The sequence below is a fragment of the Odocoileus virginianus genome, unplaced genomic scaffold, assembly GCF_023699985.2.
Source record: "Odocoileus virginianus isolate 20LAN1187 ecotype Illinois unplaced genomic scaffold, Ovbor_1.2 Unplaced_Scaffold_20, whole genome shotgun sequence".
NCBI classification, from domain to species: domain Eukaryota; kingdom Metazoa; phylum Chordata; class Mammalia; order Artiodactyla; family Cervidae; genus Odocoileus; species Odocoileus virginianus.
In genome coordinates, this window is record NW_027224282.1 from 458,723 (window position 1) to 473,475 (window position 14,753).

General features: G+C 41.9%; 1 non-coding gene across 1 annotated transcript; it reads right to left on the reverse strand.

The window, feature by feature from the left end:
- Positions 1-4,516: 4,516 nt before the first annotated feature.
- On the reverse strand, positions 4,517-4,589 carry TRNAK-UUU (transfer RNA lysine (anticodon UUU)). The gene has a single exon. It is a non-coding gene; the product is annotated as a tRNA-Lys (tRNA).
- Between the last annotated feature and the right edge of the window lie 10,164 nt (positions 4,590-14,753).

Genomic DNA, 14,753 nt, shown 5'->3' on the forward strand with positions numbered 1-14,753 from the left:
TTTCATAGCTATTTGTAAGGCCTCCTCAGACAACCATTTTGCCTTTTTGCATTTCTTTTTCTTGGGGATGGTCTTGATCACTGCCTCTGTCCATAGTTCTTCAGGCACTCTATCAGATCTAATCCCTTGAATCTATTTGTCACTTCCACTGTATAATTGTAAGGGATTTGATTTAGGTCATACCTGAATGGTCTAGTGGTTCCAATCAGGAACTGGTTCCAAATTGGGAAAGGAGTACATCAAGGCTGTATATTGTCACCCTGCTTATTTAACTTATATGCTGAGTACATCATGAGAAATGCTGGACTGGATGAAGCACAAAGCTGGAATCAAGATTGCCAGCAGAAATATCAATGACCTCAGATATGCAGATGACACCACCCTTATGGCAGAAAGCGAAGAAAAACTAAAGAGCCTCTTGATGAAAGTGAAAGAGGAGAGTGAAAAAGTTGGCTTAAAACTCAACATTCAGAAAACTAAGATCATGGCATCCGGTCCCATCACTTCATGGCAAATAGATGGGGAAACAATGGAAACAGTGACAGACTTTATTTTTTGGGCTCCAAAATCACTGCAGATGGTGACTACAGCCATGAAATTAAAAGACATTTGCTCCTTGGAAGAAAAGCTATGACCAATCTAGACAGCATATTAAAAAGCAGAGACATTACTTTGCCAACAAAGGTCCATCTAGTCAAAGCTATGGTTTTTCCAGTAGTCATGTGTGGATGTGAGAGTTGGACTATAAAGAAAGCTGAGCACCAAAGAATCGATGCTTTTGAACTGTGGTGTTGGAGAAGACTCTTGAGAGTCCCTTGGACAGCAAGGAGATCCAACCAGTCAATCCTAAAGGAAATCAGTCCTGAATACTCATTGGAAGGACTGATGCTGAAGCTGAAACTCCAATACTTTGGCCACCTGATGTGAAGAACTGACTCACTGGAAAAGACCCTGATGCTGGGAAAGATTGAAGGCAGGAGGAGAAGGGGATGACAGAGGATGAGATGGTTGGATGGCATCACCGACTCAATGGACATGAGTTTGAGTGAACTCTGGGAGTTGGTGATGGACAGGGAGGCCTAGCGTGTTGTATGTAGTCCATGGGGTTGCAAAGAGTCGGACACGATTGAGCAACTGATCTGAACTGAACTGATTATCCCTAGTTCCTCAGATGTAAATTATCCCATTTGTTGCCTCTTCTGACTCCTCCCTCAGGCAGAGGGAAGATTTCCTGATGTGGTCTATAATCTTAGCTATAAGCCCATATTCATTGGGCTTGCTCTCTGTAGAAGTCCCATGTGTCTGGGTATAAGAATGTCCTTACAGATAAATTGTGTGTTTGCCTTTACTGGGTCCCTTGATTTCCACCAGTTCAGATCTGTTTCACTGTCATTTTTGTTGTTACTATTGTTTGTTTCTCAGCTTGAGGGACCCTGCACTTTGCAGGTGTAAAGAATTTAAACTGTGCTCCCAAGCGCCTCTGGGCCTGATGCATCCTTGATGTTGAACCCCTTCTGCAATTGTATACCCTTGTGCAAACTACCTCAGGCCTCCTGGGATTCTGTTTTGCTCTTCTGCTTCAATCCATATCTTGTCTGCTTTTGGTCTTCCCAACTCAATTACTTAAGATTAAATTTAATACTTTTTAAAACAAGATAAAACTCTATTTGTTTCTCCTATAAATGAAGTCAGAAGGCATGAAGTCCAAGGTGGGGATAGTGGCTTCATGTTCATCAGGGACACAGGCTTGTTCTCTATTGTTGCTTTACCAGCCTTAGCATGAGCCTTCTGTTTCATAGTCCAAAATAACTGCTTGAAAACAAACAAACAAAAAAACCCAAAATAGCTGCTTGGGCTCCAGCCAATTCATCTGCATTCTAGCCAAAAGGAATGAGGAAGGTAAGAAGAACATGCCCTCCTCTTTTAAAGGACACATACCACTTTCACTTGTATCACAAGACTAGGACTTAGTAAGGGAGGTTGGGAAATGTTTTTACTAGGCAGACATCAGGGCTTCTTTTATTCAAGACAAAAGGATAGAAAGGATAATGGAGGATAATTAACAGTTTCTATCACACCCATTAAATTGTAAACCACCCTAGAATTAGGATCCTGCTTTATACCCTTTATGAAATTCAGTGCTCAAGGATCTCAATAAAAATCTCCTAATAATGATGATTAATCCTTTTAGCAAACATTTATTCAGCACCTATATTTTAATGTTACCTTTTCTTCATTCAGCACCTACTCTATGCCAGGGACTGTGTTAGGCACTGAAGCTAAAAAAAATGAAATTAAGGTGGTCCAGTGGTGACTCTGCACTTCTAATGCAGGGGTCACGGGTTCAATCCCTGGTCAGGGAACTAAGATCCCACATGCTGTGTGGCATGGCCAAAAAACAGAAAAGAAGTTAACACAGAAAACAAAGACTTTACCCAAGAAAGGTGTTTTAAGCAGGTATTTGAACCATTAACAAATGTCAGGCAGAGGAGGAGGCGGGAAGATATAACAGATGAAGGAAATAGTTTATGCAAATTATCTGAGGTATGAAACAGCATGTCATGTTAGGAAATGCTGGCTGTCTGGTATACCTAGACCAGTGGTTTCAACCAGGAGCTATTTTTCTAGAAACAGAGGCTAACCTCTCTGCCACAGTGACTTAGTTTCTACTACCGCCAAATTAGGACCCCTGATCTGACACGTTTGATTTCATTTTATTATCATGAGATACTATTTATAAAATGCTAGCCACCCGTGTCTCTATAAATAGTAGCAGTTGTATGCTGCAGAAAAATCAAATAAGGTAAATGCTAAAAATTGTAATTTGGAACTGGGTTATACTTTAGAAAGGTATAAACCTTTTGTTAAGGCTGGGTGACCTTAGCAAAAGTCATTACAGTGGAGTGCTGAATTTGGGGGATTCAGATGCAAGTAATAAAACAGGACTGAAAATACTGTCTAAAGATGCAGAGATCTATAAGAATACAAATGCAGGTTTGCTTGTCTTTGAAGTTCAAAGAGAGGTAAATAACCTAACAGCAGTTATGAAGGGAGTGGGGTAGGAATGAAGAAGAGGGGAGAACAAAGGCCTTTTTAGGTTTTGGGATATTTGAACGATGTGAATGTATTGTCTACTCAGACAAAATTAATAATCATTTAGCTCTACCTCTGTTGAAATTAACCTCAATTCTTCATATACTGACCCCTCCCCAGCCCTCCTTTTCCCAGGCTCAGGACTAACCTGATTCCTCAACACTTCAGGCTCTATTTTGTTCACTTGACCTCCCTGCCCTTGTCCATGAGGAAATCCAAGGTCCCTGTTCTATGTCCCATCCCCCGCATTGCTCCATCTGATGTTAATTTGGCACAAGTCTCATGTTTCTGGATGATTGATCCTAAAACTGTAGTCCACCATTGCTCTGACTACACAACTACGGTCCTGGGGATTCCTGGGGACCCTAGGGTACTATAGGGAGTCTGTCCCATCTGTGTCCCCAGAACCAGCTTTTATGAGCTCGGACCACCTGCCAGGCACTATTATCTAGGTGCCTGAGATGTGGAGTCACCAACTTGTCCCCATCTGCCTAAGACCTTCCTGGTTTGAAAACTGAGTATCACATTCCAGGAACCCCCTCAGTCCTCTTCATGTCTGCTAGCCCGTGTCCTCTCAGCTTCGTTCCCCTCCCCAGCCTCGGTGCAGGTGCTATCATGATGCCCTTTTTAGAGATGGGAAAACCAAGAACCAGGATGTGCATTAGACCGCAGGAAACCCAGTACAGGAACCCAGGCTGCCACTATACCCAGCCAGGCTCGCCAGTCTTTCTACCAAAGCATAACCTAGGAAGGCCTGGACCTGCTCCCACCCCTGACCTGACTGAGAGGCAGGAGGCCCCAAACCCAGGTCCCTAGCTGGCACCCAGGCTGTGAAGTTGTAGGAGGGGAACTTGGGCCAGAGTGGGGATCTGCAGAGCCAGGAGGGAGGTGCCTCCCAGCCCCCATTCCAGTAGGCATGTCTCAGCAGACCTCAGTCCCCGCTGTCAGTATGGGACTGCTACCCCCAGCCTTCAGTTATTCAGCTCCCTCCCTTCTGAGCCTTGGTAACTGGCCAGAGGGTTGGCCCTAACTAGAGTTTCCCGGGGACTGGAATGGGTTCTGAGGGTGGCCAGGGAGGGACAGTGTCTGAGCTCCATGTCCTCAGGGACCTTCAGACCATCCTGAGATGGGGGATTTGTGTCTCTTCTACAAAAGGTAAAACAGGCTCAGAGAGGCTAAGTAACTTGCCTGTGGTCACACAGCCAGGAAGACCTTGGGTTTCAAACCCAGCTGTCCTCGTTTAGTCACTAAATCATGTCTGACTCTTTGCAACCCCATGGACTATAGCCAACCAGGCTCCTCTGTCCATAGGGATTTCCCAGGGAAGAATACTGGAGTGGGTTGCCATTTCCTTCTCCAGGTGAATTTTTTTAACCTCTTTATTTTATTTTTTGAATGCACCACACAGATTGTGGGATCTCAGTTCCCCCAACTAGGAATTGAACCCAGGCCTTGGCAGTAAAAGTGCCAAGTCCTAACCACTGGACCGCCAGGGAATTTCTTGGAATGCTGAATTTATCAAGACAGGGTAGGCGATGTTGCAATACAGACAACACCAGAAATTTCAGTGGTGTGAGACAAGACTCTACCTTTCCCTAAGTCTGCATCAGGTCCAGAAAACTCATCAAAACATCTGTCCCCCCCTGGGGTGACTAAAAATTTATTATGCTTTGATATGTTAACTTCATCATCACAACAGGAGGCTTCCAGGTTCACTTGGGCAGGGGAAGGGAGAAACTGGAGACCCACATAGAGGCTTTGTGCAGATATTGCTTCTGTTCACATTTCCTTGGTCAGATCTAGCCATGTGGCATTGTGTAATTCAGGGTATTTAGAAGTGTAGTCTCCTGTGCCCCAGAAGGAAGGGAAACAAGATATTGGTCATCACTAATAATGTCCCAGAGAAATGGTAAGGCCAAAAGAAGGCTTTTTGGTGAGCTAAAGAGGAAGTGGGAGGAAAGACTGAATTCTTATAGATGGCATGAGGAGCTCCATGGACCCACTCCCCAGTGAAACTGGTGAAGATTATTAAAAAAAAAAAAAACCATTTAGTCTCTGGAAATAATCCTAAGAGTATATACCAAATGAAGAAAATACCTATCCAAGAAAATCTACTGGGACTTTCCTGGCCATTCAGTGGTTAAGACTCCATGGTTCCACTTCAGAGGGCTCAGGTTTGATCTCTGGTTGGGAAACTTAAGTTCCCATGTGATGCAGCAAAAAGAAAGAACAAAGGAAAGAAAGAAAGAAAGAAAGTCTACTAAGATTCTATAAGAACAGCAAGAGCCTATGGTATTTGAACCAAAATTGCTCTCTCCCTCCCACTTCCCAGCTCAGTGAGATGAAAGTTCCATTCCAGACTGGTGTAGCCAAGAATACAGGGCTCCCTCTCTTTGTAGCTCCTGTAGAGGGCTGTCTTCCTCGGAAGGGCAAAACATTGCCATTTCTCATCCTGCCTCTGGCTACCTGTTGCTATGGCTAAGTACTGGGGTAATGTGGCTGAAAGGTCGGGGTCCCTTCTTTCACCCAGCTCCCTCTGGTGGGACAGAGGCTCTACCTTGAGCATGGTGGGGCTGAAAATACTGGGGCCCTGATCACCACTGCCCTGGCTGATATGGTGGTTCCACACTGGTAGAGGCAAGCTGAGAAGACCTGAGTCTACTGCCGCATCTCTACCTAACACTCAAGTCCTAAAGTGTGGAGGTTGCGCAGAAAGAAATAACCTCAGCCCTCAATCCCAGAGTCTTGGCTTGGAGCTTTTTCTTTGGGGGAGGTCACAAAACAGTCGTTAATCTCATCCCAAAGGAACTGACTTCATTAGCAACACGGGATGAGGAAATTTGAGCTTTAAGGGTATTCTCAAACACAGTGGAGGTTGTGGTAAAAGGAGGAGTTTGCTCTTTGGGAGGATTTAAGATTATTAGATTCAGTGGAGATATAAACTAAATTGTAGGCCAGCTCCTCTAAGAAGAAAACTGCATAAGGAGCCCTCCAAGGTGCAGAACAAAGCTCAAACACTGACCTCAGGAACTGGTCCTCCAAAGGAACTCTCGTTTGATTGGGATGGACAGTAGAGCAGTTTATGCCTCGGGGTGTTGTCGAAGACAGTAGAACAACAATTTTGCAAATAAAGCAGTCTAACAGCTGGGTACTGTCAGGAAAAGAGACAGAGAAACCTGTCAAAACCACTGTCATCTTGGGAGACTATGGGTTCACCAAGGCCATACTCTCTTAGAACCAAGATCAGAGGTTTACACTGGGAGGGGTACAGTGGGGGGTGGATAGCAAGAAGAGACTTTAATAATGATCCAGCCTTTCAGTAAGCAAGTAACAATAAGAAGCCTGGAGTGGTGGCTGGGGATCCTATACCCAGAGTCAGTATATTACCTAAAACACTCAGATTCCAATGAAAATATTAGGAGATATACAAAGAAACGGAAAAATATTACCCATATACTTGGGGAGGAACAGGTAACAAAAACCATCTGTGAGAGTAACCAGGTGTCAGATTTTTAAAAAATATTTATTTGCCTGTGCCAGGTCCTAGCTGTAGCATGTGGGATCCATTTCCCTGACCAGAGACCAAACCCAGGCCCTCTTGCATTGGGACCACAAAGTCTCAGCCACTGAACCACCAGGGAAGAACCAGGTATCAGATTTAACAAAGACTTCAAGTATCCATCATAAATACATTCAAAGAACTAAAGAAAACCATGATTAAATAAATAAATAAAAGTATGAGACAATGTATGAAATAGAGAACTCAATAAGAATAAATTATATATAAAAATGAATTGGAAATTCTGGAATTGAAAGGTACAGTAACTTAAATGAAAAACTTACTAGAGGGTCTTATATTAATTAGCTTTGGCAGGCAAGTTCTTTACCACTAGTGCCACCTGTTGTCGTTGTTCAGTCTCTCAGTCATGTCCAATTCTTTGTGACCCTGTAGACTGCAGCATGCCAGGCTTCCCTGTCCATCACTATCTCCCCAAATTTGGGGAGATGATGCTGAGTCGATGATGCCATCCAACCATCCCATCCTCTGTCACTCCCTTCTCCTCCTGCCCTCAGTCTTTCCCAGCATCAGGTCTTTTCCAACGAGTTGGCTCTTCACATCAGGTGGCCAAAGTGAAGTCGCTCAGTCGTGTCTGACTCTTTGCAACCCTATGGACTGTAGCCCACAGGCTCCTCTGTCCATGGGATTTCCCAGGCAAGAATACTGGAGTGGGTTGTCATTTCCTTCTCCAGGGGATCTTCCCGACCCAGGGATCGAACTCGGGTCTTCCACATTGCAGGCAGACTCTTTACCATCTGAGCCACCAGGGAATCCCATCAGGTGGCCAAAGTAAGCCCTATATTACCATGCTAGGACTGCCATAACAAAATACCACAGACTGGGCAGCTTAAACAGCATATATTTACTTTCTCACAGTTCTGGAGGCTAGAATTCCAAGATCTACGCATCAGCATGTTTTATTTCTGAGGACTCTCTCCTTGGCTTGCAGATGGCTATCTTTCACTATGTTCTCACATGGTCATTCCTCTATGTACATGTACCCCTGATGTTTCTTTTTTATTTTTATTTTTTGGCTGTGCTGGGTCTTCCTTGCTGTGCACGAACTTTCTCTGGTTGTGGTGAGTGGGAGCCACTCTATTTATGGTATGCAGGCTTCTCACTGCAGTGGCTTCTCTCATTGTGGAGCTTTAGGGTGCAGGTTCAGCAGTTGTAGCACTCAGGCTTAGTTGCCCTGAGGCATGTGAAATCTTCCAGACCAGGGATCGAACCCATGTCCCCTGCATTGGCAGGCAGATTCTTAACCACTGGACCACCAGGGAAGGCCCTGATTTCTTGTTGTATCCATATTTCCTCTTCTCATAAGGATACTGCTCAGTGGTAAGTAGACTTATTATGGTGCTCATTTTGAAATGTATATAGATATGGAATCACTATGCTGTATACTAGCAGCTAACCTAGTGTTGTAGGTCAATTATACTTCAAAAACAAACAAATTCACAGAAAAAGAGATCAGATTTGTGGTTACCAGAGGTGGGGGGGTGGAGGGAGGGGGAGCTGAATGAAAGTAATCAAAAGGTACTGGAAAGAACACAGTGTAAGAACTGTGAGTTGAATCTATTCTGACTCTTACTGAGGACTGTAGCCCAGGAGACAGCCTCTCAGAAAACTCTGAGAAATAGTTTCAAAGAGTTAGGGGAAGAGCTAGTACATATAGTGCAGTCAAGATCTTGGTGAAAGTTTACTGCTCATGAGGATCAAGTATCTCAGTTAATGATTTTAGTACTTTTCTAAGTATGGGAAGATGCAAGAATAATGGGGTAATTGAAATTCTTCCTTAGATATGCATTTTAACTATCTAGGGGCCCATATATCTAAAACACACAATGCTTCATCCTAAATTCTTTCAGGGTGTCCTTGTAGGTCAGTGACCGCAGTGGCCAATGACTTGATCCTTGTAGAACTGGAATGGCACCCCACGTTGTCTGTTTACAGTACAAACTTCAAGTTATAAGAAAAATAAATATAATTAACACTGCTTTACATTATATATGAAAGTTGTTACGAGAGTGAATCTGGTGGGTGGATGCAGGATTTATTCAGCTTGCAGCCACCCAAGACAAGTCTCCTATGTAACTTCCCTTGTTTATTAAAACTGCAACCTGAAAATCTGGAGTGGTCTGCCTCTTTCATTGGTCTCTCCTTATGCTCCATGTAAGGGGGTCAATTTCAGATTTCACTCAGGGGAACTCCTGAGACTACAAACCAATAGTAGTTGTATAATACTTTTCTTTTGGGTGGCTCCAAAATCACTGCAGATGGTGACTGCCACCATGAAATTAAAAGATGCTTGCTCCTTGAAGAAAAGCTATGACAAACCTAGACAGCAAATTAAAAAGCAGAGACATTACTTTGCCAACAAAGGTCCATCTAGTCAAAGCTATGGTTTTTCCAGTAGTCACATATGGATGTGAGAGTTGGACTATAAAGAAAGCTGAGCGCCAAAGAATTGATGCTTTTGAACTGTGGTGTTGGAGAAGACTCTTGAGAGTCCCTTGGACTGCAAGGAGATCCAACCAGTCAATTCTAAAGAAATCAGTCCTGAATATTCATTGGAAAGACTGATGCTGAAGCTGAAGTTCCAATACTTTGGCCACCTGATGCGAAGAACTGACTTATTGGAAAAGACCCCGATGCTGGGAAAGATTGAAGGAGCAGAAGGAGAAGGGAACGACAGAAGATGAGATGGTTGGATGGCATCATTGACTCGATGGACATGAGTTTGAGCAAGCTCCGGGAGTTGGTGATGGACAGGGAGGCCTAGCGTGCTGCAGTCCATGGGGTTGCAAAGAGTCGGACACAACTGAACGACTGAACTGAATTATTTAAAAAACAATATAAATGCCTATTTCTTCTCCCTTCTTCTGTCAACCAATTTATATATTAACTGTGTAAAATAATATATCTGTACTGTATTGTTGAATCTATAACAGAAATGTAATATATTTTCCAATAATAGCACAAAAGAGGTGGGTGGAACAAACATGTATTGGGCTAAGAAAATGACTCCAGTTGGTTTTTCAGATCTACCAGAATAAATAAAGAGAATCAGAAATGGTAAAAAGAAGGTTAATATAACAGAAGGTATAAATATGTACTTGTTTTCCTTTCTTTTCTTAGGTCCTGTAAAAGTCATAAAAGTATGTAAAATAATATTATAACACAGCATTCCCCAAAGACCGGTTTCATGGAAGACAATTTTTCCATGGACCAGGGTGGTGGTAGGGGTGGTTTCAGGATGACTCAGATGCATTACATTTACTGTGCTTCTCTGAGAATCTAATGCTGTTGCTGATTTGACAGGAGGGGGAGCTCAGGCTCATATTCCCCATGTGAGACAGCTGTAAATACAGATGAAGCTATGCTTGTTCACCCACCACTCACCTCCTGTTGTGTGGCCTGGTTCCTAACAGGCCACAGAGCGGTATCAGTCTGTGGCCTGGGGGTTGGGGACCCCTGTAATAATGTATTGTCAGTTTATAACATTTACAGATGTAATATGTATCATGAAAAGGGACAAAAGAGAAGTATTTAGGAATGTTTTATGTCTCACTGGAATTAGATTGCTATAAATCTGAAGCTGGTTCTGATGCATTAAGACATGAATGGTGGGCTTCCCTGGTGGTCTAGTGGTTGAGAATCTACCTGCCAATGCAGGGGACACAGGTTCGATCCCCTGGTCCAGGAAGATCTCACATGCCCCAGAGCAACTAAGCCTATGTGTCACAACTACTGAGCTCACATGCTGCAACTATAGAAGCCTGTGTGCCCTAGAGCCCGTGCTCTGCAATAAGAGAAACCACCGCAGTGAGAAGCCCACACACCTCAACAAAGAGTAGCCCCCACTTGCTACAACTAGAGAAAGTCTGAGTGCAGCAACATAGACCCAAAATATCCAAAAATAAATAAATACAATTATTAAAAAAACACTGGAAAAGTGTATTTTCCAACTAAGCCAAAGCAAGTATTAGGAAGGTAATAATAAAGATTAGAAGGAAATTAATGAGAGATACTAGAAAAACAACAGAGAAAAATCAATGAAACCAGAAGTTGGTTCTTTGAAAGGATTAATAAAATTGGCAAACTTTTAGCTAGATTGACTCAAAAATAACAAAAGAGAAGAGGATTCAAATGACTAGAATCAGAAATCAGTAGGAAATTCCCTGACAGTCCAATGATTAGAACTTAGCATTTCACTGCCCAGCCTGGGTTTAGTTCCTGGTCAGGGAACTTATATCCACAAGACATGCAGCATGGCCAAAAAAGGAAAAAACAAAAGAAATGAGGAGGGCACATTACTGCTGATCTCATACAGATAAAAAGGATTACAAATGAATACCTTGAATAATTGTAAAAGAAATTAAAGGTTAAAATGAGTGGAAAACCATCCTATGTTCACTGAGTTTGATTAGAAGATTACTATTAATTAATATTGTTTATCTATTTATTTTTGGCCTTGCCACTTCTCAGCTTGCAGGATCTTAGTTCCTGACCAGGGGTCGAGCCCAGGCCCCCTGCAGTGAAAGCATGTAGTCCTAACCCCAGGACCACCAGGGAATTCCCCATATTAGTTAACATTATTTAGATGGAAATAATCCCTAAATTGATATACAGATTCAGTGAAATCTCTATTAAAATCCCAGCTGATTTATTTGTAGAAGTTGATGAGCTGACTCAAACATTCATAAGGAATTTTGGAGATCCAGAATATCCAAAACAACAAGGAGGTTCACACTTCTGATTTTAAAACTTTCTATAAAATGATAGTAATCAAGACCTTGTAGTACTGGCATAAGAATAGACATATAGGTAAATGGAGTAGAACTGAGAGTCCAGAAACAAGCCCACTTGGTTATAGTCAACTGATTCATTTTACAAGAGTACCAAGAACATTCAATGGACTTTTCAACAAATGGTGCTAGATCACTGGATAGCCACAGGCCGAAGAATGAAATCAAACCCTTATCCCATGCCATACACAAAAATTAAAATGGATCAAAAACCTAAATGAAAGAGTTAAAAATATAAAACTCTTGAAAACATAAGGGTAAATCTCTATGACTTCAGATTTATCAATGTATTTTCAGATGTGACACCAGAAGCATGAATAACAAGAAAAGTGGTTAAATTGTACTTCATCAAAATTAAAACCTTTTGTGGTTCAAAGAATACCAACAAGAAAGTAAAAAGACAACTCAGATTGGGAGCAAAATTTTGTACATTATTTATCTGATAATGGGCCTGGTATCCAGAATATATAAAGAACTCTTACAACTGAACAACCCAGAGTCAAAAAACCCAATTTAAAAATGGGTAAAGGACTTGAATAGACATTTCGCCAGAGATGACATACAATGGCCAACACGCACATGTAAAGATGCTCAGTCATTAGTCATTAGGGAAGTACAAATCCAAGCCATGATGAGATACCACTTCACACCTACTAGGATTGCTTTTAAGAAAAAGGGAAATAACAAGTGCTGGTGATGTGGAGAAACTGGAGCCCTCTTACACTGCTGGTAGGAATATATTGGGTTGGCCAAAAGTTTGTTCAGACCTAGAGGGGTGGGAGGGAAGTTCAAGAGGGAGGGGACATATGTATACCTATGGCTGATTCATGTTGATGTATGGCAGAAACCAACACAACAATACTGTAGAAGCAATTATCCTTCAATTAAAAATAAATAAATTTTAAAAAAAAGTTTGTTCGGGTTTCCTAAATAAAATGCCTTAGCTGCTAAAAGAAGACAGTTTGCCAGTGCTTCAAAAAGTTAAAGATAGCATTACCATATGACCCAGCAATTCTACTTCTAGGTGAATACTCAAAAGAATTGGAAAACAGGTACTCAAAGATATAGACACTCATTTTTCAGAGTAGCACTATTCAAAATTGCCAAAAGGTGGAAAATACAAAAATATCCATCAACAGAAAGATGGATAATAAATTGTGGTGTATACATACAATAGAATATTATTCAGCTTCAAAAAGGAAGTGCTGATACATATACATACTACAATGTGAATGAACCTTGAAAACATTGTATTAAGTGAAAGCCAGACACAAGACTACATACTGTATGATTCCTCTTACATGAAGTATTTAGAATAGCTAAACCCATGGAAACAATGCAGATTGGTGGTTGCCAAAAGATGCTGAGAGGAGAGACTCAGGAGCATTTACTTAGTGGATATGAGGTTTTCTTCTGGGGTGATGAAAATGTTTTGTAATTATATAGAGCTAGTAGTTTCATAGGAGAAGGAAATGGCAACCCACTTCAGTACTCTTGCCTGGAAAATCCCATGGACGGAGAAGCCTGGTGGGCTGCAGTCCATGGGGTCGCTAGGAGTGGATACGACTGAGTGACTTCACTTTCACTTTTCACTTTCATGCATTGGAGAAGGAAATGGCAACCCACTCCAGTGTTCTTGCCTGGAGAATCCCAGGGACGGGAGCCTGGTGGGCTGCCATCTGTGGGGTCGCACAGAGTCAGACACCACTGAAGCAACTTAGCAGCAGCAGCAGTAGCAGTAGTTTCATAGGGCTTCCCAGGTGGCACTAGTGGTAAAAAACCTGCCTGCCAATGCAGAGAGACATGGGAGATCCCTGGGTCAGGAAGATCCCCTGGAGGAGGGCATGGCAACCCACTCCAGTGTTCTTGGCCTGGAGAATCCCATGGACAGAGGAGCCTGGCGGGCTATGGTCCATGGGGTCACAAAGAGTCGGACACGACTGAAGCGACTGAGCACACACGCACAGTGGTTGCACAACATTGTGAATGCCACCAAACTGTTCACTTTATTAAAATTAACCACTTTAAATTGGTTAATTTAATGTTATGTGAATTTCATTTCAGTTAAAAAACAGTTTTAAAAAGGTTAAGGAGTTAACCATATAACAGCATTTCCATTCCTATATATCTCCCCAAGAGAAATGAAGATACACATAAACACAGACGTGTGTGCCCATGAACATATCATTACTCATAATAACCAAAATGTGGAAACAATCTAAAGTCCATCAATTGATAAATGAATAAACAAAAGGTAGTATCTCTGTAAAATGGAGTATTACTCAGCCACATTAAGGAATGTATTGATATACTCGACAATGTGGATGAACTTTGAGAACACGCTAAGTGAAAGCAGACAGACACAAAAGGCCATACATTGTATTGGGTTGGCCCAAAAGTTCAGTACAGTTTTTCCATAAAAAACCCAAATGAACTTTTGGGCCAACCCAATGTGATTCCATTGATATGAAATGTCCAGGAGAGGCAAATATATAGAGACAGAAAGATTACTGGATGACTGGGGAGATGGAGAGTGACTGCTAATGGGTATGCTTTTGTTTTTTATTATTAGCAAATTTTAAAAAATTTTTAATTTTATTGGAACATAGTTGATTTACACTATTGTGTTAGTTTCATATATAGGGTATGCTTTTGTTTTTAAAGTATTGAGAAAATGTTCTGAAATTATAGTGGGGATGGTTACACAACCTTGTGAATATACTTATGAATGAAAGCCACTCAAGGGCATATTTTAAAATGATGAATTATATGATATGTAAGTTGTATCTCAGTAAAGCTGTTATGAGAAAATGAAAGATACCAAGTATACATTATTCTTGGCTTGGTGAGAGGGAAGGAGAGAGAAATAGCTAAAGATGAAGATCAATGGGAGAAGAGCAAGGGAGTGATTACCATAAAAATCAGCAGAGTGGTTACCTGTGTGTGCGATCTGGAGAATCCGGATACTTGAGGGGCTTCTTGAGCATTGTTAGTTTTGTATTTCTTGACCTGGGTGGTGGTTATGCCAAGGCTTCCTATGTAGCTACTCGTTATACTGCAAAGTTGTGTTTTCTGTACTTTTCTGTATGTGCCTTTCTCCATCTCACTAAATGGTACCACTTTCCACCCAGTTACTCAAGTCAAAAATCTTGGAGTCACCTTGATTCTTTATCTTACACCTCATATCTAACCTGCCAAGACACCTTGTCAGTTTTATCTTCAGACTACATCTAGAATCTGACCCCTTCTCATCACCACCTGGTTTGAGGCACTTGCCATCTCTCACCTGGACA